The sequence below is a fragment of the Lagopus muta genome, chromosome Z, assembly GCF_023343835.1.
Source record: "Lagopus muta isolate bLagMut1 chromosome Z, bLagMut1 primary, whole genome shotgun sequence".
In the NCBI taxonomy this organism is placed as follows: Eukaryota; Metazoa; Chordata; class Aves; order Galliformes; family Phasianidae; genus Lagopus; species Lagopus muta.
The window spans coordinates 11,660,904-11,688,397 of NC_064472.1; the positions used below are offsets into that span (position 1 = coordinate 11,660,904).

The following is a 27,494-nucleotide window of genomic DNA, read 5'->3' on the forward strand; positions in this document are numbered from 1 at the left end:
AATTATTTTGAAATAAACTTTAAAAAAAAAAAAAGTTTTGGAAGATCACAGGCTATCCTGTAACTCAGAACACTAAAGTGCAAGATAAAAATCCAAGATAGTATAGTTTGTACAGAAAATACAATTATTAGTGCAGAATTCTACTGTACATATTCTGGGAATAAATGGCTTTGAATACACCACAAATTAAATTTTCATTCCTTAAGAAAAGGTACTAATCAGTTGTTGAGAACTGCCATGCAATTTAACTGAATTTCAAAGGACAACAAACCTGCAATTTCTAAAGCAAAAGTAAGTAGAATGCAAGTGCCAAGTAAGACGAGATAACTTGTGTTTTGACATCCTGGTGTTTATCAATATCCAAACTTGACAAAGGGAGAGGAACATTCTGATGAAAGATGCAACAGCTGCAAGTGTCTAAAATTCCGTGATTTGGAGATACTCCTTCCTAATCACTCATAACAGACAAGAAACAATTTGAGAAGTAGTCACAAGATTCTCAGAAGAATGTTTGTACTAGCTAAGACCATGCCAAAAGTGATGGATGGTTTTAGAAAAGGAAGAGTAGAAATCTAATTTACATTGAGCAAAGTTTTTGGCTGAAGTTTTTATCCAGCCACACAGACTGAAGTCAGCTGAAACATGCATGCAAGTTTTATGAAACCGTTACAAAAGAGAAGGAAAACAGAACCAGTCTTCTGAAATATTCCAATATTTTATCACAGATTTTTATAAAGAAAATTTATATTTTGCATACATATGACACATTCAGAATTTGCTTATTTCTGAAGGAAATCTCTAAAATGAAATGGTTTTCTTTCAGATTTGGCAGCATTAGCTGAATGCTTATTTCAGCATTTTCAATTTGCCAAAACACAGTTAAGAAAACCGGTTAATTTCAATTACTTGATCTTTAAAGATGATTTTCAGAACTGCCAATGAATTGAAAATTGGGTTACATCTAAGTCCAAATACACTGTCTGCAGAACTATTCTTTCCAACAGAATAAGCTGCAAATCTGATAGAAATTATATAAAGGAAAACTGTATGGCTAAAAAGTGATTGTAAAAAAAAAAAAAAAAAAAAAAGGCCTGCCAGATATGAAGGTTTCTTAGCAAGTAACAGGGATTAAAGGCCAAGTTAAATTGAACCACTAGCAGACAGTATCTACCAAAACTGTGAGACACTACTCTATCAGAGGTAGGTCTTTACCTCTTCAATGGTGTGGGGCAATAAAAAAAAAGATAGGAAGGAGGAAGGCCAAGAAAGTGAGATACCTTCCTCATGGAAATATTGAAGTCCATGATTTCACAATGGTTTATTAAATTGTGTAAACAGTTATAACTTGGTGTGGAGAAGGACAGCAAACTACTGCTGACCAGTCAATAAAAATTACTGTAATAACATGAGCCAGTTCTTTGAAAGAATTAAGATCAGTCAGGATGAGGGAAAATGAGAGAGTAATCAGGGCTAAACAGGAACGGAGACCTAACCAGGAAATTAAGGCATCCTCCTAGAAAGTGTAGTCAGGAAAGGGGCAACAAGAAAGTCTTTGTAAATCAAGTATTTAGAGCATTAGAATAGCCTAATTAATTAGTCCAACCAAGTTCTGGTACTAGCCTTTGATTCTACCTTTGAAGTCATGCAATCTCTCTGAAGGGCAACTGCACAAAAGGAATAAATAAGAACCAAAAATGGCGCTGAAGCTGAGGCCATGGGAGATTAGGATTTTCAAGATGGAGATCTTTATAAGAATGGAATTGAATAGCAAGAGTTTGGTCCAAAACTCAACCAAAATCCTGACTGAAGGGTAAGTATATTGAAACATATGCAGGTATATGCAGGTACACAAACACACATAAAACACTACTAAGGTGTGTAAATCTAAGTGTCTAAAGGTGCCAGAATGATCGCTTCAAACAACACAAACCCAAGAGGTAGTAGTAACAGAGAGTTTCTGTTATTTTATGAGTCTCTAATTAAGCTGTGTATAATTCTGACAAGGAATACATGCCTGGGAGACTAAAAGTTCAGACTGAAATCTTGATGCAGCTGAAGTGGTTGAAATCCATTTACTTCACTGCAGTAAGAAATGTGTAAAAGGTGAAACTTCCACTGGCTCTAAGTAAAAGCCAACACCATTTTGGGGGGCACCATTTCAGTTAAGGGAGCTGCATTTGCCACAGGTGCTAATTCAGTTGGAGCTGTGAAAACCAAACACATTTAGAAGGGATCTTTAGCTGGGCAACAAGAAAAAAAAAAAAAAAAAAAAGGCAATTCAATGGAAACAGTTTAAAAACATAAAAACCTTTTTTAGTTTTAAAAATGAAAACACAGATACCTGACTATCCTTCTAAGATGGATAATTAAGTACATTGGATAATGCTGTCCTGTCAAAGTGTAACGACCTCCATAAGAAAACAGTCAGTTTTGCTCCTCACTGCCTTTATAGTATCTGCATTTGTCCACATTTTGTTTTCCTAAAGATCTGCAAGGTCCATGCCAAATGAAAGCAGACATTAATCTTCATTCCAGCCTCTTTCAATAGGCTGTACTTCCTCACAGAAGACTGATATGCACTCATGTCACAGACTTTCTGCAGATACACTGTGCTACTAAAAGTGCATATAGTAAATGGCTACATTAATTACACAGCCAAGTGTTATTTCTTGCTTAAACCTGTTTACTGCATAGGCAATCTACCCACCTGCCTTGGAAAACAGAGCAGTTCAGCTTAAAATAGTAGCAAACTATCTCTCAAAAAAATAAAAGACGGATAGTTGCAGCATAACAGTTCTGCAGAGGGAAAGCTTAACACTGCTAATATGGAAACATAATCCATACGCTGTCTTGCAGGCTGCTGCGCTCTCTAGAGGGAACTAATAGCAAAGGAAACTGTGTATTCTACATTTCCCCTCCCCTTTTCAGACCATTAATGAATTCTCAGGTGTCTGTTGGAATAGTGAAAATATTACTGACGACACAGTGTTTCAACAGCATGCAGGGGAAAATGGCTAAAAAGATGGTTGGAATCAACCCCCACCATTTTCTTTACTTATCACCAGCTCATTTAGCAGCTTCTATTTTCTTTCCTTTTTCTCTGATATGTTTCTCTTCAATCTTCAACTTCCAGTCTATGCCTATAACAAAAGAATCTAAATAACACAGAATAGGGGCTGTAACTAATGAGCATATACATGAACACCGAAGTGGGTACTACAGGAAGAATAAATTAATAGCTGGGGAGCAGTAGATAGTGGAAGATGTAACGGCAGTTATGAGAGCTCCAGGAGGCTTTTTTCTCAACTAGCCATATGCTCATTAATCAGTGACACATATAAGGTGTATTTAGTGAAATACATGATATGAAAGGGTAGCAACATGAGATCAGTACTGCTAATTTTCCAAAAATAAATACAATTTTAAAAAAACGTGCACAGGAGAGACATCTCTGTTTCTGGCTTCTTTTCATTTAAAAGAGAGAGCACCGACTGTCAAATCAAAATGGTATTTTTACAGAAGGTGAGGTATTCAATATTCAGCATAACATTAATTTTAACTTAGTCTTTTCAAGGTTTTAAATTTTGCTAATAGAACTGAAGTCTACTCTGTCCTTCTTACAACGACACATAGTCAGGTAAACACACGGTAGGAACAGGTTTAACTGCAGTACTTACTTTTGCCTGGTAATGAGAAGTATGTTGACCCATGTCAATTCATGAATACTTCCTGAAAAAGGAGGTGAAAATCCAGCATTTGAAAGAGTTTCATATAAATATTAAAAAAAAAAAAAAATCCAAAAAGAAAGAGGGGAGAAAAAGAATCCAAAGTAGAAAGCTAAACAAAGAAAGCCTGTAAGGTTTACAGCTCTGACTGCAAAATATTCAGCCTGGCAGTTCTAGCAGAAATACAACTCTGTGTACTTGTACATGCTCTCCCCATTAGAGGAGGAGTCAGTTTTGCAACACTTATGTTCCTTGCTTGAGGCAAAACAGTGATTCTCTTCAGCACAAGCTATGTTTGGAGCGTGACAGCTTTAAAGGTGAGAGGTGTACTCTGGAGCAGAGGAATGCATCAGCCGAAAAAGAATAGTTTAAAGCATTGGCTGCGTAAGCTACAGGTTGTTGTGGCTCCTTTGAAATGCTTATTGCCTAAATTTTTAAAAACTAATAACACTTTAACATAAATCATATCTATAACGCCCACTGTGCAACAGAAGTCCATGTTTTATAGTCTAGAATAGCAAAAATAAAATAAAATAAAATCTTTTTACAACAGAATGAAAGGTGTTGATTACACAGCAAAAAGCTGACTAAATAGAAGAAAAAAATCTTTTTTTGATATTTTTGTTAGCTTTTTCCTCTGTTCTGAAAGTAATTTCAGATTATGTAATGGTGTTTCAAATTCTATCAACATATTAAATTATTTGCTAGTAATCAACCTCTCCTTAGCTGAAGGCATTTTTACATATTTTTATTAATGCTTTCAATGATCCATATTTTTATCTTCTCTTTATTCAAGTCAGTGAATAGAAAATAAAATGCATGTATTTCTAGTGAAATGCAAGAAGATTAATCAAGAACATTCTTTTTCATAATGAAACAAGATTTGTCTGATGTGGGTGTTTAGTTGTTATTATAGTCAAGTCTTTCTAGTCAAGGTCAGAATTGGTCATATCTTGTGACTAAATGGATATTCTGCAGAATATTTCAATCAGTAACCTTATGAACAGTTTCTTGGCAACACAGGCAAGCATTTTTGAGTAAGGAACATATACCTTGCAATCTATTCACACAGAGATTATAGAGCTTCAGGTGTGCTTTTTTCATTGCAGATTAAACTAACTGCTGCAGAGAGGAAGTTTCTGCCCCCACTTGCTTGCCCCTTTCCATCCATCATGTCTGCTGTGTTATCCATTTCAGGCCAGGTTAGGACAGTTTAGAAAGCTAAAATGGTAGACCATAATTTCTTTTTTCACCTCCTATTATAAATTTCTTGACACTCACTTTGAGGTCAAACAAATGCTGGCAATATGGGAATGGAATGCACAGCTGGCAATAAAGTCTCAGTTGATGGTATCATAAAACTATGCCCTAAAATATTAGTGTGTTCAGCTAGCTATAATCAAAATCTTCCTGTGACTGTTCTATGTAGAAAGAGTAAATAGGGAATGTGTGTTTAAAACGAGGCTGTCTCTTCAGAAATGAGAAAAGGAATAAACAGTAGAACCTAATAGTTATTTCACAAGACAGAAAAGATGTATCAAGCTATGGGTTTTTGTTGTTGTTGTTTTGCTTTATGTCTGCATCCACTTGCTGCTGCTATATAGAGGGCAATCAGATCAGGAGTAAAGGGTGAGAGTGATAAGATCCTGCAGAGGGAAGAGATTTTCAAAATGAAAGTGGATCAAGGAAGTACTGGCTCACATCATCGCTGTCTTAATTTCTCTAAGAGGACTGTAATAATATTAAGGGTCTGCATGTATACATTTTCTCCTTATCAAAACAGGCCATATAACCATATAATCTGGGTGAAGGGAATAAGACAGAACACAAACTAAATCACCAATGGTTTAGTGAAAGATGAGATGAGAGATGTGAGTTAATAACTATCACTGAAATCTGTAACAAGGATAACTTTAGACATTTATACCTACACTATCTAGTTTGTAGGTAGCTGATGTAATGCAACCTTGGCAACTGTAGAAGCAGACACTACAGTGTGAGGCAGTTCTTAAATATTTCTCCAGCATTTTGAAGTATTTTTTTCAGCTTTTAATAAGCAGCGGTGTGCCTGTTATACTACTAGCTACACTCAAGCCAGTCAGGCAAGTCTGTACAAGCATACTTAGGCTCTGGTGCAATGCTGCCAAGAAAAGATAACTGTGATCCTAGCAGCTCTGGATTAAGAGGAAGATCCAAGGTAGCAGTAAAATCCCATAGGCACAATACACAGGTCACCCATGTACAAGATTCCTTCAAATTAGGATAGGTGAAGAGTAAAGTTACCAAGATGAGGTAAAGGATCTGAAGTCTACCTATTACATAGTGACTAACATAACTTGGCTGGTTTTATCTGGCAAAATAGAAGTTCATGTGGAAAAGGGTACAGGCACCTACATGTCCTTATGAAGATGGTGTATGCCTATCAGTACAAAAGCATGTGTTAGACCAGTCCAATAGCTGCTTAAGCTGTAGAACAATGCTGGAGCAAATAGAAAACAAATACAAATGAGGCAGGAAGGTAAAAGTATACTAGCCACCAGCAAATGAAAAAAATGGAGCAGACTTCCAACAGGGTAAAAAAAGCATGGCTCTTCGAGAATGGAGTTTGGCAAGTCTGTGGAAGGAATTATGGGCTTGACTCATTTTTCATCATGTAATGGTGAATCCACTTTAAAATCTGGTCAGGCCAGGATTTTAAGCTTTCTCTACAGTCAATGAAGAAAGATTATTATGTGACAGGGATGGAAACCTACTAGTTTTGTTTCCAGAGATTCATTTATGAGAAAAGTTAGGATTGGAAACCTTTAAATAAGCTGATAAATTCCAAGGAGCAGTCCTTACACTGACATCAGCAGATCATCTGTGGAAAGGAGGGCTTAGAGGAGAGCATGGGCCTAACTTCATTTTCTCTATGACATTTGTACCACTGTAATCTCATCAGCCTTAGTGAAGTTACTTTGCATCACAGTGGTATCAGCCTCCTCAAACTCAAGTTCAGACTTCTCAAACGATCACAATTTCACTGCCTCTCAAAAAAATGTAAAATAGTGTTACAACAGTAACACTGGGAGGAAGGTGGAAAAGAGGGTAAAACTTGGAGGAACCAGTGAAAAGAAGCAGCACGGTTTTAGAAGAAAAACACTGAAAGGAACTTTGCAGGCAGTCAGACTGAAAGAGCATATTAAAGGAGACAGCAATCAGTTCTTTTTTTTCCCCCCATACTCTCAAATACACTCAAGCTTTCCTCAGTGAGCAACTGCCGGCATAGGAGTTACAGCTGTTTGTCCCTGCCCTTCTTTTCTACCTGCTCAGTTCCTCACAAAAAGCATGGGAAAGCAAACAGGACAAGTCTCAGCTTCTTAAGTATAGAGAAAAGAATAAAAGAAGTAAGAATTCAGAGAGCAACACTTTTGTTTGCTGCTGCCTTCTTTCCTTACCACAACTTCCTCTGAGGAAGAAAAATCTGCCAAAACCCTCATATGTCTTTTTAGAGACAGACAAAATGTATTTAGTATGGTCATTTTCGAACAAAAGAAGATGTGGCAAGTGTTATGACCCCTCACTCATTCTCATATGAACTCAAAAGTCCTGTCCCTTTACTGGTTCATGTACACGTCAGGAGAATAACAGTGCCTAGGAGCAGAATGTCTTTAGCCCACAGTGCTGATCATTGCGGCAGTAGCTTATGCTACCTCAGAATGGTCCATGAGAATGGCTGAGCTGAAGACATGCCTTCTCATTTACCAAAAATAAGCTCTTCCCTGCTTCTATATTTTTGGTCTCAGACAAAAATTTTCAAGATTGCTCATAACACATTTCCAGCCTTTACATTTGTAAATCTTTCTCAGCATCCTTTGCTATTCTCAGACAAAGCCACAATCACTTTGGTGACTGCAGGGCTTGTGCTCGTGTCACCAATAGCCAGACCAGCACAGCAGTCTGCAGTTAAGGCACTTCATTCTTATACTTCTGTTATCCATGCAGCTACGCAGCAGGCAGTCCCAACACTAGTATTTACTGCTGTGATGTACATAGATTCTACAGGGCTCTGATTGCAGGGACTTCGTTGCAGCCTTCCAGTACTTGAAGTGAGATTATAAGCAGGAAGGGAAGTGACTTTTTATGTGGCCTAATAGGACAAAGAGGAATTACTTTTAAAAGGGGAAAATGGTGATATATTTTAGGGGGACTTTTTTAATGCAGAAATTGGTGAGGTGCTGGTACTGCTGCCTAAAGGGTGTTCCATCCCTGGAGGCACTCAAAGCTGGGTTGGATGGGTCCCTGGGCAGCCTGAGCTGGTGGGGGCACTGCCCATGGTGCTTGTTACTGGATGGACTTAAGGTTCCTTCCAACCCAAGCCATTCTGTTATTCTGTGATTCTATGAATAATGTATTTCATGAGAAAAGATAGCAGATCTTGGGTTATGTGAATTTTTCACCAGCCATAAAAATTGCCAGTCTTCTTTATCCTGAGGCATGCTGGTGATCTTTACATTGATGTGCAGTGGATGATTAAAGAATGGACTCTCACTCAGCATGATCTTTCTGTCACAGGCACACTGGCAGCCCAGCAAGGCCTCAGCCATGGGGAGCCCTGCAGTGGCAGCAGGTGTGCCTGTGACAAAGCAGCAGCTCACGTGGACCAAGAAAGGTAGGGCTTCCTGGTATGAGCAGTGCACATTGCCGGAGTAAACCTGACATGTGACTGCAATAGGTAGGACTTTTGCCAGAAATGAGGTAACTTCTAATCTTGTATGAAAGTTGTCCTTTAACTACCAACTAAAAAAATACTCAGTCTACTGCACGTGCTCATGCCTTCAGCCTGTGTGTCTCCTTATCTACACTGGTGTATTAGGTTTACCTGGTGAGGTTTTTGTTAAGGGAGGGAGGGGGGAGGGGGGAGGGAGAAGGAGGGAGAAGGAGGAGGGAGTGTTGCAGGAGTGACAGAGCATAGCCCAGAACTGCCCCATGTCAGATCAGAACTGGCTCCAGCTGCTCCAAAGGGGACTCAGGGCTGGCAGAGCTGAGTGATAAGCGACACTGCGTATGCTCTGGGACAGCAAATTGAAGAAAGGAAAAAAATGCTGTGCAATAGCAACTGGAAGAGAGGAGTGAGAAAATGAGAGAGAAGCAGCATTGCAGTCACCAAGATCAGTGCAGAAGGAGGGCAAGAGATGCTCCAGGTGCGGAGCAGAAGTTCCCTAGTGCCAAGAAGCGGCCCATGGTGGAGCAGCCTGTGCCCAGCAGTCCATGGGCACCATGTACAGCAGATCTCCATATGCAGACATTGGAGGAGCCCAAGATGCAACACTGGACGAGGCCTAAAGGAGGCTGCAGTCTATGGACATCCACTGCAGGAGCAGACCCAGACCAGAGCTGTGGGGAGGAGCCCTTGGTGGGGCTGGTGGGCTCCGGGAGCAGTGCTAGAGCAGTGCCTGAAGGATGCGCCCTGTGCTATAGAACTGGGGCAGTGTTTGGAGAGCTGCCACCTGCGGAAGCCCATGAAGATCAGTTCAGGAATTGTGGCATCCCATTGGAGGGACCCATGTTAAGGGAGCAGTGACCACAGGGGAACAGCAGCTGCTGACCACAGTCCCCATTTCCCTGTTTCTCTGTGCTGCTTGCGGGTAGCAGGTGGAAGAAGGTGGACAGGGGGAAGGTGTTTTCAGTTTGCTTTTAGAGCTCACTGCTCTAGTTGGTTAGTAACAGCCAATAAATTACGTTAATGTTGAGTCTGTTTTGCCTGTGATGTTTAATTTAGTTAATCTGAACTCATGAGCTTTTGTTTCATTGTATTTTCTTGACGTGTTCTTTTAAAGAGGGGGAGTAAAAGAGCATGGTGGTAGAGCTTAGCTGCCCATAGTTTTGAAATGACCACAGTTGGTATAATAGAGAAAACTGGGCTGTTGCTAGGTTAGGTACAGTGAGAAGACTCTAACAGTGCTGAAAAAAGCCAAAAATCTTATAAAGCCTGAATAAATTCTAGTTCTTCTAATTTTAGTGGAGTTGCTTCCATATGTTTATTTTTGTTTTGAAATTGTATTTGTTACTCATTCATATATCCTTAATTATATAATCTTATCTTGTGATGTCCAGTATACATAGAAAATATTCTTCTGAATGTTGATTCAGATAAAATATCCTTTTTTCTTGGATGGGATTGATGTACCATGGGGAAGTTTGCTATTTCATTAAGCCATACCTGATCAGTTAACTACTTCCTAAAGAAAGTTTTGAAATGTGTTATTTCTTTTGGCTGTGGACTTATAACAAACCAATACCTCTCCTGGATGCTTTCTCTAAGTATCTCATTCTCATCTTGTTCTCTTGCAGTCTTCACATAGTTTAATTATGGCTATTATTAAAACAGTTATGCAACATAGATCTGGAAAGAACAGAGATAACATCCTCTATCTGTATTTTATTTCATTATTTCTTATATTTTTCTGTCAAAGACTCTCTTTTCTTCCATTCAAAATGTCCCAAAAATTTTCTATGGCTCATATGGAAGGATATGCAAGAGGGGCAATTTGAGTATGAGAAAGGGTCTTATAAACAGGAGAGAGAATGAACTTTTTACACAGTCTGATTGTGACAAGACAAGGAGAAATGACTTTAAACTAAAAAAGGGAGATTCAGGTTAGATGCTAAGAGAAAATTCTTTACTCAGAGGGTGGTGAGGCACTGTCACAGGCTGTCCAGAGAGGCTTTGGTTGCCCCATCCCTGTATGTGTTCAAGGCCAGTTTGGATGGGCTTCTGGGCAGCTTGATCTGGCAGGTGGCAGCCTTGCTTACAGCAGGAGTTTGAAAGTGGTGGGTGGCAACCAGTCCATGGCAGGAGGGTTGGACTAGATGATCTTTAAGCCATTCACAGAATCACAGAATCACAGAATTGTAGGGGTTGGAAGGGAGCTCCAGAGATCATCGAGTCCAACCCCCCTGCCAAAGCAGGTTCCCTACAGCAGGTCGCACAGGTAGGCATCCAGGCAGGTCTTGAACATCTCCAGAGAAGGAGACTCCACCACCTCCCTGGGCAGCCTGTTCCAGTGCTCCGTCACCTCACTGTAAAGAAGTTCTTGCGCACATTTGTGCAGAACTTCCTATGCTGCAGTTTCCGGCCGTTTCCCCTTGTCCTGTCTCCACTCACCACTGAAAAGAGTCCAGCCTCGCCATTCTGCCCCCCACACCTCAGATATTTATAGACCTGGATCAGGTCCCCTCTCAGTCTCCTTTTCTCAAGGCTGAACAGACCCAGTTCACTCAGCCTTTCTTCATAGGGGAGATGCTCCAGGCCCTTCACCATCTTCGTGGCCCTCCGCTGGACTCTTTCCAAGAGATCCCTGTCTTTTTTGTACTGGGGAGCCCAGAACTGGACGCAGTGCTCCAGATGAGGTCTTACCAGGGCAGAGTAGAGGGGGAGGATCACCTCCCTCGACCTGCTGGCCACGCTCTTTTTAATGCACCCCAGGATGCCATTGGCCCTCTTGGCCACAAGGGCACACTGCTGGCTCATGGCCAACCTGTCGTCCACCAGCACACCCAGGTTCCTTTCCACAGAGCTCCCCTCCAGCAGGTCATCCCCCAGCCTGTACTGGTGCATGCAATTATTCCTCCCCAGATGCAAGACTCTACACTTGCTTTTGTTAAACCTCATCCGGTTTTTTTCTGCCCAGCTCTCCAGCCTATCCAGGTCTTGCTGAATGGCAACACGGCCTTCAGGCGTGTCAGCCAATCCTCCCAACTTTGTATCATCAGCAAACTTGCTGCGGGTGGCCACTATCCCCTCATCAAGGTCATTGATGAAGATGTTGAACAAGACCGGACCCAGCACCGACCCCTGAGGAACACCGCTAGTTACAGGCCTCCAACCGGACTCTGCACCACCACCAACAACCCTCTGTGCTCTGCCAGTCAGCCAGTTCTCAACCCACCTCACTGTCCACTCATCTATCCCACACTTCCTCAGCTTTGTTATAAGGACGTCATGGGGGACAGTATCAAATGCCTTGCTGAAATCAAGGTAGACTACATCCACTGCTCTTCCCCCATCCACCCAGCCAGAGACAACATCATAGAAGGCTACCAGGTTGGTCAAGCACAACCTCCCCCTTGTGAACCCGTGCTGACTACTCCTGATAACCTCCTCTTCTTCCAGTTGTCTGGAGATGACATCCAGCACAAGCTGTTCCATCACCTTTCCAGGGACAGAGGTGAGGCTGACTGGCCTATAATTGCCTGGATCTTCCTTCTTGCCTTTTTTGAAGACCGGGGTGACGTTGGCTATCTTCCAGTCTTCAGGCACCTTCCCCGTCTTCCAAGACTTCTCAAAGATGACCGAAAGCGGTTCAGCAATCACCTCTGCCAGCTCCTTCAGCACCCGTGGATGAATCCCATCGGGTCCCATGGATTTCTGAACATTGATGTTGCCTAGGCGCTCCCGGACCACCTCTTCCCTGACAGAAGGGGGGTCTTCCATTCCCCAGATCCTCTCACTAATCTCCAGGGTCTCAGATTCTGTGAGTATGAATACTGCCAGAACAAGCAAATCTGAGGAGTTCCTAAAATATGTTGGAGATAAATTCATTCAGAAGCAGTGAGTAAGTTAACAAGGAAAGATATGCACCTAGATCTGTGGTTTGAGAATAGGGACTGTCTTATGGGAGAGGTGATGGTAGGTGGTTGTCTTGGCCACAGTGCTCATGAATAACTTGAGTTTAATATTTTGGTGTAAAGAGCAAAACGTTCAGCAGAGTTGCTACCCTGGCCTTCGAGAAAGCAAACTTTAAACTTCTCAGGGAGTGAGAAGGGACTTAGCAGTGACCCCTGGGAATCTGCTCAAGAGGGTTTAGGGGTCCATGAGAGCTGGTTGCTTTTCAAGAAACAACTTCTAAAAGCCCAGAGGTAGGCAACTTCACTATGTCACAAGTCAAGAGAGACAGAACATTAGCCTAACTGAACAGGGAACTTCTCCTTGATGTAGGGTAGAATAGGAAAATATACAATCTTTGGAGGTAAGGCCTTCGCAGGGCCTGACAGAGCTGCAGTTCATATCTTCAAGGAGAAAACAAGAAAGCCAAACTTGATTTGTCATTGGTCATTGAGGTGCAAAAAATGCCTTTTCAAATATGTCAACAGATAGAGGAAGTAAAAAAAAAATAAAACAACAACAAAAAACAACAACAAAAAGAAGACGTTGGACTTATATGGTCACATCAACAAATAAGGACAATGAAAAAGTGATGAGCAGATGCATTTAATGCCTTTTTTTTTTTTTTTTTTTTACTTCCCCTCAGCTTCTAATAGTAATGAGGAATCTTGGGCTGCCTGGACCTCACAGTTGTAGGACCATGATTAGAGGAGTAGTGACTACCTGTGCTACCTGGTGTAGGGAACCTGCTTTGGCAGGGGGGTTGGACTCGATGATCTCTGGAGCTCCCTTCCAACCCCTACAATTCTGTGACTTTCCATCTGAGGTCAATCAAATTGTAAGGGAACAGTTGGATCAGCTCACTCAACAATCAGAAGTCCATGGGACTTGATCAGATTCACTCCAGAGTGCTGAAAGAGTTAGATCCCTCTCAACAATAAACCAAAGGTCATGGGAGACTGGGGAGGAAGCTAGCCAATTTTATAGCAATCTACAAAAAGAAAAGATCAGGAAACTGCAGATCTGTTAGTCTAACTTCAGTCCCTCAAAAACTATGGGAATATGTTGAGGGATACAGAAAGCCAATCAAAGAGCAAAGCTATTATCAGGCAGTTAACATAAGGGAACATCAAGGGAAAAGTCCTACTTTAGAAATTCAATCTCATTCAACGATAAGGTCACCTGTTTGGTGGATGAAGGGAAGACAGCAGACAACACACTTCTAGATTTCAGTAAGGCCTTTGACAGTGTTCCTCACGGCATCCTTCTGGACAAACTGTCCACCGTACTGTAGGATGCACTGAACTCAAAATAGTCAGTCACAATAGGTGACTCTCCAACTGTATTTTATGTTGGTGCAGCTTCACCTGGAATATTGTGTGCAGTTCTGTGCTCCACAATACAAAAAGGGTGTTAAGGTCCTTGAAGGAGTTCATGAGAGCAACAAAGCTGGTAAAAAGTTTGGTAGGCATGTCCTGTGAAGAGAAGCTTAGGACATGTGGGTTGTCCAGTCAGGCAAAAAGGAGGCTGAAAGACCTTACTGCTCTCCATAACTTCCTGAAGAGAGAGGCACAGATAGAAGTACTGCACTTTGCTCCTGGGAATGAATAATGGCACTTAGCTGAGCCTGTTGCAGAGGAGGTTCAGTCGGGACATCAGGGAAGATGTCTTTATTGTGAGGGTGGTCGAATGCCTGTCAGAGTTTAGGAGGCATTCAGATAATGCCTTCAATTACTTTAACTTTTGATGAGTCCTGAAGTGGCCAGACAGTCAGACTGGCTCTGCTATTCTATCTATCATCAGGATTGCCAACCACTAGTTCATGCTGCCCATGGCCCCATCCGATCTCGCCTTGGACAGCAGGCATCCAAAGCTTCTCCAGGCAGCCTGTGCCAGTGCCTCACAGCCTCTGAGTAAAAGCTTTCCTGCCAAACACATAACCTAAAACTCTGCTTTTTTAGTTTAAAACCAATAGAAAGTTGATCTCCCTCCTTTTTATAAGCTCCATATAAGTACTGGAAGGCCACAGTGAGGTTTCCCCAGAGCCTTGTCTTCTCCAGGCTGAAAAAGCTCAGCTCTCTCATTCTTTCTTTATAAGAGAGGTTCTCCAGACCTCTTCTATTCCAACAACTCCACATCCTGCTTGTGCTGGAGGCCCCTGGCCTGGATGCAGTACTCCCGGTGGGTCCTCACGAAGAAAGAGCAGAGGAGGACAGTCACCTATCTCACTCTGCTGGACACCGCTCTTTTGATGCAGTCCAGTATACTGATCAGGTCTTCCAAGATGCAAAAGTACACTGATGGCTCATCTCCAGCTTCTTGTTCACCAAAATCCCCAAGTCCCACTCCATGGGGCTGCTCTCAATTAGTTCTTCTCCCAGTCTGTACTCATCTCTGGGATTGCCTTGACTCAAGTGCAACTCTTTGCACATGGCCTCGTTGAACTGCGTTAAGTTCACCTGGGTCCACTTTTCAAGCCTGTCCAGGTCCCTTTGGATGGCATCCCTTCCTTCTATTGTGTCAACTGCACTGCTCAGCTTGGTGTCATCAGCAAACTTGCTGAGGGTACATTCAATCTCTCTTTCTAGGTCACCGATAAAGATGTTGAAGAGCACCAGTCCCAAGACAGACCCCTGGAGCACAGCCCTCATCACCAGCCTCTACCTCGACATGGAGTCTTTGACTACAACCTTCTGGCTTTGACCATCCAATTAATTCTTTATCCACCTAATAGTCAGGCCTTCAAACCCATTTTTTTCCAATTTGAGACAAGGATGTGTTGCAGGACCATATCAAAGGCCTTGGACAAGTACAGGTAGATGACATCAGATGCCTTTCCTTTGCCATTGCTCCATCATAGAAGGCTACCAGATTGGTCAGACAAGATCTGTCCCTGGTGAAGCTGGACTGGCTATCTTGGATCACCTTTTCATTTTCCACACTCTTTAACACAGCTTCCAGGATCTTCCCAGGCGCTTAAGTTAGACTCACTGGCCTCCTTTTCTTAAAAACTTAAAAACTTTTCTTAAAAAGGGAGTGATATTTCTCTTTTTCCTGTCACCAGGAACTTCTCCTGACAGCCATGACTTTTCAAAAAGGCTTGGCAACCACATCAGCCAGTTCCACCAGAACCCTGCAATGTATGTTGTCCACCCCTACAGACTTGTAAACATTTATCCTCATGAAGAGGCCTTTGACTTGCTCTGCTCTTAGAGTAGGATGGATGTGCCTCCCAAACACCCACCTAGAGTTTCAGGGGTGTTCAAGGCGTGGGAAGCCTGACTGCCAGTGGCAAAGAGTTTATTGAGTACCTCAGCCTTCTCCATGCCTGCTGAAGCTAGTTCTCCCATTTCATTTACCAAAGGGAGATAGCCCTAGTGACTCCAGAGACCTTAGCCTTAGTGAACCTTAGTGTAGATACTCTAATCACAAAGACCCTTTGTCTTTTTTTTTTTTTTTTTTTTTTTTTTTTTTTTTTGTGGCACTGGTTTTGACTCAGGTCCTTGTTTGCCCTTCTGAACCCGGTTGTCCCTTTCTGGATCTGAAACGTTATCTGCACCCTCTTCTCTTTCCATCTCAAGAACTTCATACCTGCTGGTAAGGGTGCTTCATGAACAAGAGGGATGCTCCTCCTCCAGCTCTGAGCAGAAATGACAGTCCAGTCTCCCTCATCTTACATGTTATGCCATCTGTTTCCTCAGGGTTAGCTTCTTCTGCTTGCAATAAATTAAGACAGGGCTGTTGGTCTGCCTCTGTCATACCGTGCATCAATATCTCTTTGATTGTGGGATCCATCTTATCTTGGTGATTTCTTCTTCCAACTCATCCATAAGATCAAAATTCAACCCTGACTGTGGAACTATAGCTACTTAAGATCTTTTCTGAAGCATGTCAGGAGATGAGTGTTTCTAGAATGACCTCAGGCTTCTGCTCCAACTCCTGGCCCCGACAATTGTGCGATGCAAGAACCTTGAAAAATCTTTTCCCTTTTTATATTTGGAGTTTTGAAAGTCAGGTTATATAACATACTGTGTTATATACAAAACTTTCTCTCTTAAGCATTATTGCCAATAAATGCATTAAAACCATTTTAAAATTGAAAATAATATTCACCGCCAAAATGTATTTCACTGTTCAAAATCATGTTATGTGATCATTCAGAATCATACTGCTGTCTCACTATTTGATTAACTAGTGTGCAGAAAAATGTTGATGATTATTTTATTGCCTACTGAGTATCTTTTATCTTTATATGTGGGCTGCTATTTATTGTCTTAGCTTGAATAAATAATGTGCTACATTTTAAAACAGGGATATATGTTTGCTTGTGCTTATTTTCCTTCACAAGTACAAATTATTGGCCATGGCTGGAGAAGAAATAGTGAAATAGGTGGATCTTTCATCTGACCCAGTACCAATTGTTCTTCTAAAAGTACTTGGCAGAATTCAGATAAAGAAATGACCACAACGGAAGGCATACTGCATTTTTCCTCTTATTCATGGACATTTTCAAACATCTTCAGTTTGAGTCTGAATGATGAGTCCGAAGCAAGAGGTCTCTGTTAGTGTTAACTACCTGATCTTTCAGAAGCCAGTGGAAAAAAAAGCAACCAGCTAGACCCCAAGAAGGACATTAGGAAATAGTTCCTTCCTATCAAGGCAATCCCATTTTCCTCTGAGTTTTCAACCAAACAAATTCCTTATTCAGGATTACCTGGGGGAAAGGATTCACCTTTTGATCAGAATCATGCTTTTTAGTTGGAAGTAATTACATAAAGAACATCAGTTTACCAAAAGCACTCTACCTGATCAGTTTTATTTTGATATTGTCATTAGTAATTAAACATTACTTAAGGAATCATTGAATGTCTGAGGTTGAAAAGGGCCTCCAGCGGTCATTGAATCCAACCCCTGTCCTTCTCTTTATTATGCTTTGGATTTAAACTTCCTCTTTGTTTTTCTTCTGTGTAGTATGAGTGATGGGCATAAAGCTTGTTGATAATAACGATAATTATATTTCTCCTTGTTAATTACTAATTTTTCTTGCCAAGAGTCAATCAAGTTCTGTATGTGATACTTTGTTATCAAGAAACAGATAGTTAGAATGCTTAATTCTTAATTCTTGTTCTAATGAAGTAGTTCAAAACTGAAAAATATTTTATAAGCAGGGTAACCTTACTTTTTTTTTCAACTTTTACTATGAAAAGCTAAATCTTGCAAATAGACAAAGACAGGCAGTGACAGGAGAAAACTAGCAATGAAAATGGCTACGACTGTTTGCTACAAACCACAGACTGAAAAGAAGCAATTAATAAACAGGATTTTACAATATGATCTAAAGAGACAGATTATGGAGACTGGAAAAAGAGTAATTTCATGTAACTTGCTCAAGTCACTTTTGTGAAACAACACAAAGAAAAATTTCCATGGAAAGCATATAAAAAAATAAAACTCATGACAAGTAATAACCAATATAAGGTACAGAAGTACTCTGACAAGAAGGACTTGGATATGATTTATGTTCGTTTCCTTAGTACTTAAGCTTCAAAATTCCAGAAAGACTGCCTATCTGCAGGAACATCACTGTTTTCTATATTTTGCTGTTTTCTTTAATCTAAAGTGAGAATTTTTATTGAATGCACATGCTTCCCTCTTTGTGCATAATAATTAAAATTGAATGGCTTTTTCAATAGAACTACATGTTTGAAAGAACCTCCATAAATACTTAAAAATTCTGGGCAAAATCACTTAAAATAACAAAGCCTTGCAAGGTTGTTTATGAATGACTTTCAGAAGCAAATACAAAAAATAATGCTAATTTTCTTTATTTGTGCTTCTCTCAGAAGTATTCCTAGCAGAGTATGGAATTACTGTCACAAAATTACAGGAATTGTGTTGCACAGAAAATAAAGTGTAAAGACAACACAAGCTATTCCTTCAGGTCAAATTACTGCTATACTCTCCTAACACCAACCATGCCATGCCAAATTTAAATATGCGAGTTACTGCTCCTCTAAGATGTAAAATCTAAAATCAGCCTTCTGACCAGAAGAAGAAAAATGTAAAGTAGAAGTCTGTGTTTCTAATTAGTAAATGGAAATAGGGTCCTTGCAGAATTGCAAAGTCTGAGATTTCAACAGCCCCAGCGTTTTGCCATTCTCATTGTGGATATTTTTTTCCTTATGCCCACTCCAAATTTCCCTTGCTGCAACTTCTAACCAGTACCTTCTCCAACTGTACACTCTGTAGAAGAATATGGCTTTTGGGTAGTTGAAGAATATATCTAGATCCCCCATTAGCCTTCTCCAGACTAAACAAATCCTACTCTCTCAACCTATTCCTGTACATCTTAGAGCTCAGTTCAAGGAACTCTCTGCTGCAGGTTGTTTATATCTCTCTGGTGAACACAGCAGTGCAGACACAGTTACACCCCCTAAAATTGCACAAAATATTGTTGTCTGTTTCACAATCAGAACACAGTGCTGGCTCACATTCAACCAAGCATTCAACATAACCCTAGGTCCTTTCTGACAGACTGCTAGCCCGCCAGCTGGTTCTCAGCTGTAGTGATGCATGAGGCTATTCCATCTTCAATGAAGTCTTCTTTCCACCCTCTCCTCAAGATCCTCCTGGTTGAAAATCTGTCTCGTGACCACTCAGTCTGACCTCACCCCCCAAATTACTAACTTCTATTTTTGCTAATGTTGGTGATTAATAATTAAGATCACTGAGGAAAACATGCTGTATTAAACCACCACTGGAAGGTCAAGAAGCAAAAATAACATTGAAAATAGGGGCCCATAGTCTTTCTGTCTACCAACACCGCCTGAGCTATTGATATTCAGTGTTCACAAAAGAAGAAAATTGCAACTTTGCAGAGCAAACATTACTAAACATGTTTAATCACAGAATCACAGAATGGCCAGAGTTGGAAGGGACCTCAAGGATCATGAACATCCAACCCCCCTGCCACATGCAGGGACACCAATTTCCCATTTAATACTACACCAGGCTGCACAGGGCCCCATCCAATCTGGCCTTGAACACCTCTAGGAATGGAGCATCCACAGCCTCTCTGGGCAGCCTGTTCCAGCACCTCACCACTCTCTCTGTAAAGAATTTCCCCTGACATTCAACCTAAACCTTCCCTCCCTCAACTTAAAACCATTTCCCCTTGTCCTGCTGTTATCTACCCTTTCAAAGAGTTGATTCCCCTCCTGTTTGCAGGCTCCCTTCAGGTACTGAAAGGCTGCAATGAGGTCACCCTGCAGCCTTCTTTTCTCCAGACTGAACAAGCCCAGCTCCCTCAGCCTGTCTTCATAGGGGAGGTGCTCCAGCCCCCTGATCATTTTTGTGGCTCTCCTCTGGACCCTCTCCAACAGCTCTCTGTCTTTCTTGTACTGGGGGCCCCAGACCTGGACACAGTACTGCAGATGGGGCCTCACAAGAGCAGAGTAAAGGGGGACAATCGCCTCCCTGTCCCTGCTGTCCACCCCTCTTCTGATGGAGCCCAGATACCATTTGCTTTCCGAGCTGCAAGAGCACACTGTTGGCTCATGTTAAGCTTTTCATCTATCAGGACCCCCAGGTCCTTCTCTGCAGGGCTGCTCTCCAGGACTGCTCCTTCCAGTCTGTATGGATGCCTGGGATTCCTCCACCCCAAGTGCAAAACCTTGCACTCCACCGTGTTGAACCTCATCAGGTTCACCCAGGCCCACCTTTCCAGCCTGTCGAGATCCTTCTGAATGGCATCCCTTCCTTCCACCGTATCAACTGCACCACTCAGCTCGGTGTCATCAGCAAACTTGCTGAGGGTGCACTCGATTCTATCATCAGTGTCATTGACGAAGATGTTAAACAGCACCGGTTCCAAGACAGACCCCTGGGGGACGCCACTCGTTACCGGCCTCCACCTGGACATAGAGCCATTGACCACCACCCTCTGCCTGCGGCCTTTCAACCAATTTCTTATCCATCGAGTGGTCCACCCATCAAATCCACATCCCTCCAATTTGGAGATGAGGATGTGGTGGGGGACCATCTCAAAGGCCTTGCATAAGTCCAGGTAAATGACATAAGTTTAAGTTTGCACAAATGTGCAATGTGCTGACAGAACTTCCTGTGAAGAAAGTAAGCACAGGCTGATGGATGGCTTCTGGAGCTAGACCCCCGTGTAGAAAACAATCCCACTGACTGTATTCTAATCTATATGAGGAGCTAGAGAAATAATTCTCAGTTGTTCAGAGACACTATCAACATGTAAGACCAATTCAGATGACATGAAGAGATTTATATGTTCATCACCCGATAGAACATTCCAGAAACATTACAGGGTTTCTATGGTAATAGACTAATGTAAAAAAAAAAAAAAAGGATTAAAAAAAAAAAAAATTCTTTGTTTGAGGATGTTTCTTTTTTCTTGGTTTAAAAATCTCTTTTTAGAGCTTCTCATTGCAGGATGGCAAATCTGACAGTCTAATACCATGACCTCCATTTCAATAGGTCTGTTAAACAGAAGTGTTTAATAGATATATGCCAAAATATACATGTCTAAATCACAGAAGAAAATTATTTATAATTACATAATGACATACTCATTTTTGAATAGTGTGGTAACTCAAGTTTCACTATTTAATGCCCATCTGCAGTAGAGTATGTTGCTTTTTCAGTTCTGTATAATCTTTCATTATTGTGAGCCATCAAAAGCTTTTTTACAGAGATGAGGTAGATTTTTTGTGAAAAGCTTATTTGCTACAGAAAGTGCTTCAGTTCTGCAGAATTTTTAACAAAACTCTTCACTATTATTAGTTTGCTGTTATGCAAAAAATTATATAATGAACACAAATATATGAACATGTTTTCATGACAGTTTTGCTTCCTGTTCCCAACTGCTTAACGCCCTATAGATATTTATAAGCATTTATAAGATCCTCTCTTACACTTTTCCAGGCTGAATAGCCCCAAGCCTCTCAGCCCTTCCTCAGAAGAGACATGCTCCAGGTCACTAATCACCTTTTTATCTCTGCACTGGATTCTGTCCAGAAGTTTTTTGTCTTTCTTGAATTTGGAAGTCCAGACACAGTACTCCAGATGTGGCCTCATCAGGGCAGAGCAGAGGGGGAGGACCACCTCCCTCGACCTGTTGGCTGCAGGTCTTTTTAGTGAACCCCAAGATACCACTGGCCATCCTGGCCACAAGGGCACACTGCTGACTCACGGCCAAACTGTTGTCCACCCCCAGGTTCTTATCTGCAAAGCTCTTTTCCAGCAGGCCAGACTCTACCCCACATTGGTGCATGAGGTTATTCTCCCCCACATGTAGGACTCTGCCCTTGCTGAAGTTCATAAGGCTTCATTCCACCTAACTCTCTAATCTCTCCAGGTGTTGCTGAATGGCAGCACAGCCTTCTATTTGTCAGTAACTCCTCCCTGATTTATATCATCAGCAACTTTGCTGAGGTTATAACAGGTTATAATCTCCATAGAAAGTCGCACTGTAAAAACCAAAACCCTCATTCTGGCAGCAGCCACATAGCTAGGAGTTGATTTGTATGATATACCTATTTCTGGTTGCCCTCTTTCCTCCAACTGGCAAAGCTGTGTTTTTCTCTTGTGCTCTCAGAAGATTATAATCTTTTTTGATTCTGCTCATGTTCCAGCTTCCAATGTCATTCAAGCCCACAGAAAAGAGCAACAGCAGACAGCAGTCCAATTCACCCCAAAGTGCTGAAGTAATTGGCAGGTGTAATTGTCAGCCGAACCCGTCTCCAGCAATATACCAAAGACTGTAGGAAGCTAGCTAACAATATGCCCAGCTACAAGAAGTACACAGGAGAAATATAAGTCCATTCCAACTATCCTGTCTTGTCCTGTCCTGTCCTGCTATCTTATCCAATCCTACTGATGCAATGGGAGATCCAAGGTATAGGTCAAATCAAACTTGCGTGAGAAATGTAAAAGGTACCAAGCTTTTAAAGAAGAGCTCAGTTTATTTCTTCTTATTTTGTTTTGTTTTCTTATTTTGACTTAAAATCCAATCTGTGGAAGGGGGTAAAGTTGTTGACTTGCAGTTACTCACAGAAAACAGATGGTATTGTGAGGTCCCTTCAAACCACTTTTCAGTTCTAAGGAAGAGTCAAGCATACAAAAGTCATCTGTAACATGTATGTTTCTAGCCTGTTTTCAGGTTATATTTCTAAGTGAACAATATTGAAGACAGTTTTTTTCTCCAACTGTTCCTGAAAAGGTCTGCTGTTTACTAGTAGCACTTTTAAAGTACTACCAGTACTTCAAAACTGACCAACACAGATGGACGCCAATTCTTTCAAAAACAGTTACCCAGGAAACCTTGCCAACCAGTTCTTTGCACAACCTCATGTCTGTTCTCCCCGTACCTGGAGCTGAAGTTTTATTGTCAGTTTTCCTTCTATCACCAAATATTTTAAACTTGAATACTTTATGGTCACTGTGGCCAAGATGGACACCAATTGCCACTTCATGCATGAGGCCCTCTCTGTTTACAAACACAGATCTAGAAGGGCACCTTTCCTAGTCAGCTGCCTTAGTATCTGCATTAGGATGTACCCATCAAGGTGTGTCAGGAACCTCCTGGATCTGCTTGTCTCAGTTACATGCTATTCCTAGTTAATGTCTGTTAAACTGCAGTCAACCATAAGGACTTGCTTGAATTTGCATGAATGCTGTCTTTTCTGTCTTTGCTGATCTGTCTAATTGGCCATATATATTTATAGAATCACCAAGGTTGGAGAAGATCTCCAAGATCATCCACTCCAACCACCCACCCATCACCAACATTTCTCTGGTGATCTGTGTCCCTTAGTACATCTAAATGCTTCATAAACACCTCTAGTGATGGTGACTTCACACCACCTCCCCAGGCAGCCCATTCCAGCATCTGACCACTCTTTCAGAGAAGTTTTTCCTAACACCCAATCTGGATCTCCCCTGGTGCAACTTGAGGCCATTCCCTCTAGTCCTATTGCTATATGGGAGAGGAGGCCAACCCCCACCTTGCTACAACTTAATTTCAGGGAGTTGTAGAGAATGATAAGTTCTCCCCTGAGCCTCCTCTCCTCCAGACTGAACAGTCCCAGTTCCTTCATAAGACTTGTGCTCCAGACCCCTCACAGTTTTGTTTCCCTTCTCTTGATACAGTCCAAAGCCTCGATGTCTTTCTTGTAGTGAGAGGCCCAAAACTGAACACAGTTCTCAAAGTGCAGCCTCACCAGAGCAGAGTACAGAGGGATGAGCACTTCCCAGCTCCTGTTGGCAACTCTTATTTTTGACACAAGCCAGGATGCCAATGGTCTTGGCCACCTGGGCACACTGATGGCTTATGTTCAGCCAAGCACTTGAAAGGTGAGAAGGGCCCCATAAGTGAAAGTAAAAAGGCAAGAAGGCTTCACAGTGACTGAGAATAAGGGGGGTGAGGGGAATAGTTAGACATAGTTTATAGAAGTAAGAATGTGGAGCTTGTTAGAAAATAAGGGATGGCAGACACTGGGATAGTGATGGGGATGAAGGCCATACTGATAAGGTTTGAGAACAGCCTGAGGACATTTGGCAGGAAGGTGATTAGATGTACACAGGGCAAGAAGAAACCAGTTGGGGGTCTGCCCCCCAAAAAGGTCAAAAGTTTACAGCGAGAGAGGTCAGAAGCCTTCGTGAGGAAGACAACAAATCTTCATCCCATCACCCATTACACATGCACAAGGGGGGACGGTCTGCCTGCTAATGAACTCTCAGGGGTGTAATGAATACGTATCCGAATTCCGGGAAAACTATTGATTATGTAGTAGCTTGGCCTATATCTGTAGCATGATTTTTCCTGACGGTGTGCAAGTTAGGTGGATCTATCCCCTGTTTCTTCTACACAGTCACTCAGGCCACTCTGCACCAATCCTGTAGCACTGCCTGGGATTATTGTGACCAAAATGCAGGGCTCAGCATTCGGTCTTATTGAACTTCACCCCATTGGTCTCAGCTCAGCTATCCAGCTTGTCCAAATCTCTCTGTAGGGCCTTTCTACCTCAAGGCAGATCAACACTTCCTCCCAGTTTGGTGTCATCTGCAAAATTACTGAGGGTGCACTCAGTGCTCTCATCCAGGTCATGAAAAAAGATACTGAACAGGACAGCCTACAACACCGACCTGTGGAGAACATCCATAAATATCTGTGTGTGACTGGGAACACATACTCAACCTGACTATAGCCTTGCTGACTATTAGGCTGCCAGGAACTCCTAACAATTGGCAATACTTCCTGAGAGTGTAACACAATGGATGAAAACTGCATAAGAACATGAAGATCACTATCTTTATCTTGAAACTGATGAAAGAACATGTACTGTTCCCTACCCCTCTTGTTGTTGTGACATAACTCTCTTTGTATTAGCAAAAGAAATCATTTACATCACCCTTCAGCCTTCTCATTTCTAAGGTGAACAAATTCTTAGTGCCTCCCTGTACACGGCAGCTTGATCCAGCTCCTATCTTGGAGGCGAGCAACCAGACTCAGTGAGAAAAGACTGAGAAAAGACTCAGCGCTCCAAATATGGTCTCAGAAGTGCTGATAAGAGAATAATCACTTCCTTTAGCCCACTGACTGCTGACTTTATTGCAGATCCATTCTGCATCAGCTTTCTCTGTGGCAAGTACATGCTCACATGCAATTTATGGTCTGCCAGGATCACAAAATTCTTTTGTGCAAAGTTGCCTTCAAATAAAACAGCTACAATCTGTTCTCTCACATAGTTGTTCTGTCTTAGGTGCATACTTTGCCTATATGTATGTTGAATTTGGTGGTGTTTTGACAGTGGGATCAAGTACAGCTTCAGCAAATTTGCAGATGACACCAAGCTGAGTAGTGCAGTCAACATGTTAGAGGGAAGGGATGTCATCAAGAACGATTTGGAAAGGCTCTGAGAGAAAGGTGAGCCCATGAGAACCTCATGAAGTTCTCCAAGGTGAAGGGCAAGGTCCTGCACCTGAATTGGGGCAATCCCAAGCAGAGATACAGCAGAGGTTGAGTGGAGAATAGCAGCACTAAGGAGAAGGATTTTTGAGTGTCCATTGAAGAAAAACTTAACATGAGCTGGCAATGTTCACTTGCAGTCCAGAAGGCCAACTGTACCCTGGGTTGCATCAAGAGAAGTGTGACTAGCAGGTTGAAGGAGGTGATTCTGCCCCTTTACACTGCTCTCACAAGACCCCACCTGGAGTACTGGAGATCCCAGCACAAGACATGTTGGAGTTAGTCCAGAGGAGATTGACAATGATGATCAGAGGGCTGGAGCACCTCCCCTACAAGGACAGGCTGAGAGAGTTGGAGCTCTTCAGCCTGGAGAAGGGAAGGCTCTGGGGGAACCTTATTGCAGCCTTCCAGTACCTGAAGGGGCCTACAGGAAAGGTGGTAAGAGAGATGCTCTTTGAGAGCATATAGTGATGGGACAAGGGGACAGGCTTCAAACTGGAAGTTAGGTTTAGACTAGATATTAGGAAGAAATTCTTCACTGTGAGGGCAGTGAGAAACTGGAACAAATTGCTCAGTGAGGTTATGAATGCTCCTCCCTGGTGGCATTCAAGATCAGGCTGGACGGGACATTAAACAACCTGGTCTAGACGGAGGTGTCCCTGCCTATAGCAGGGGGGGTTGGAACTAGATGATTGTAATGGTCCATTCCAACCCAAACCATTCTATGATTCTACAATTCTGTTATCATCAGTTCCAACCACACAACTAACTAGTAAGTCCACCACTAAACCATGTTGCTAAGCACCACACCCACATGTTTCTTATGTACCTCCAGGTGACTCCTTCGTTTCTTTGGGCAGCCTGTTCATAGAATCATAGACTGGTTTGGGGGTTGGAAGACACCTTAAAGATCATCTAGTTCCAAGCCTCTGTCATGGGCAGCGTTGTCAATCACTAGATTCTGTGATGCTATGTTTCAAAGATACAGAATTAGTCAATTTCTACAAACATGTTATTTTCTTATCTAGAATCAATATAACGTCATATAGTTCTGTTTTTTCTAGGCACAGTTTCATGCCAACTAAAACTTCAGATCACAGGTGACCTATGCTACCAGCTTTGTGTTTACAGGCTGTAGCTTTGAAATGAAAAAATTGTCCAGCCTCTTCAGTATTATTTGGAGTGTTTTATCTCAAATATCTGATTAAAATTATATTTTTGTTATAAAAACATAATATATATTCAATTACCATAGATTATTTTTCTTGCCTCTACACCTAATATACATCAGTCACTGTTGTGAATCAGATATGCATAGCTGATCTGAGTTAGAAAAAACTTTTCTTGCCTGACCTTTTAACAAAGCAATGATTAGTTATAATAATACTCTAGCACTTAATATGAGCATATTCATTCATTGATTTTATTTTATATGAATATATTCATATTCATTCATTCATTCTATTTTTCCAAATATATAAAAAAAAAAGTGATAGTCATCCAGAGCTAGGACAGTTGAACTAAACTGCTACTGAAGCAGTTAGGAAGCAGAGATGCTTTCTGTATAAAGATAGAGAAATATTAGCAGCTAATTTTCCAAAGTGTCACACACCACAGCTAGAATTTCAGTCTCCTTATTATGGAGTGGCTCAACAGTACTCAGGTTTTTGTTATCTTTATGATAAAAATTTAACCAATACCTTCTAGGAATAATAGTGACAGATCCGTGGTAACTAGCAGATGGAAATGTACAGACAGAATTTTTATTAATGACTTGGCAGGGAAAGAAGTGTGGCCATGTGCATTTTCATATTGGCAGTGCTTATTTTAATGCTCTTTATCACAACCTATATCTGCCTGTTTTCTTCCTTTTGATGCCTTATTAGTTTCACCTGCTTATTTATTTTGCAGGATCTAATGTAAATGTAATCTAGAAACTGGCCTACCAACAATTCTCCACCTGAAAAAAACTTACAAATTTTCCACAAAATTCCACAAAAATGAGAATTTGTAATTGCTTGGTTCAGTTTGTCTTGTAGCTCCTCACTCGTTTGGATCAAAACAAAGCAAGGCAGTACATTCTGACTTGGAATTAGTAGGGGAAAATCAGGAGAAACTTTTCATTATC

General features: G+C 41.6%; 1 protein-coding gene across 30 annotated transcripts in view; it reads right to left on the bottom strand.

The window, feature by feature from the left end:
- Window positions 1-27,494, bottom strand: part of PRLR (prolactin receptor) — a 180,523-nt gene that overhangs the window by 98,300 nt on the left and 54,729 nt on the right. For 26 of the 30 annotated variants that reach the window (XM_048931112.1, XM_048931106.1, XM_048931088.1 and 23 more), the window contains one exon: window positions 3,678-3,729. The exons of 1 other annotated variant lie outside the window; for it this stretch is intronic. The gene's annotated coding sequence lies outside the window, so the exon portion shown is untranslated. Of the gene's footprint in view, window positions 1-3,043; window positions 3,141-3,677; window positions 3,947-27,494 lie in introns of those variants that run through there. 3 more of the 30 variants (XM_048931103.1, XM_048931089.1, XM_048931113.1) reach the window with 2 other exon arrangements.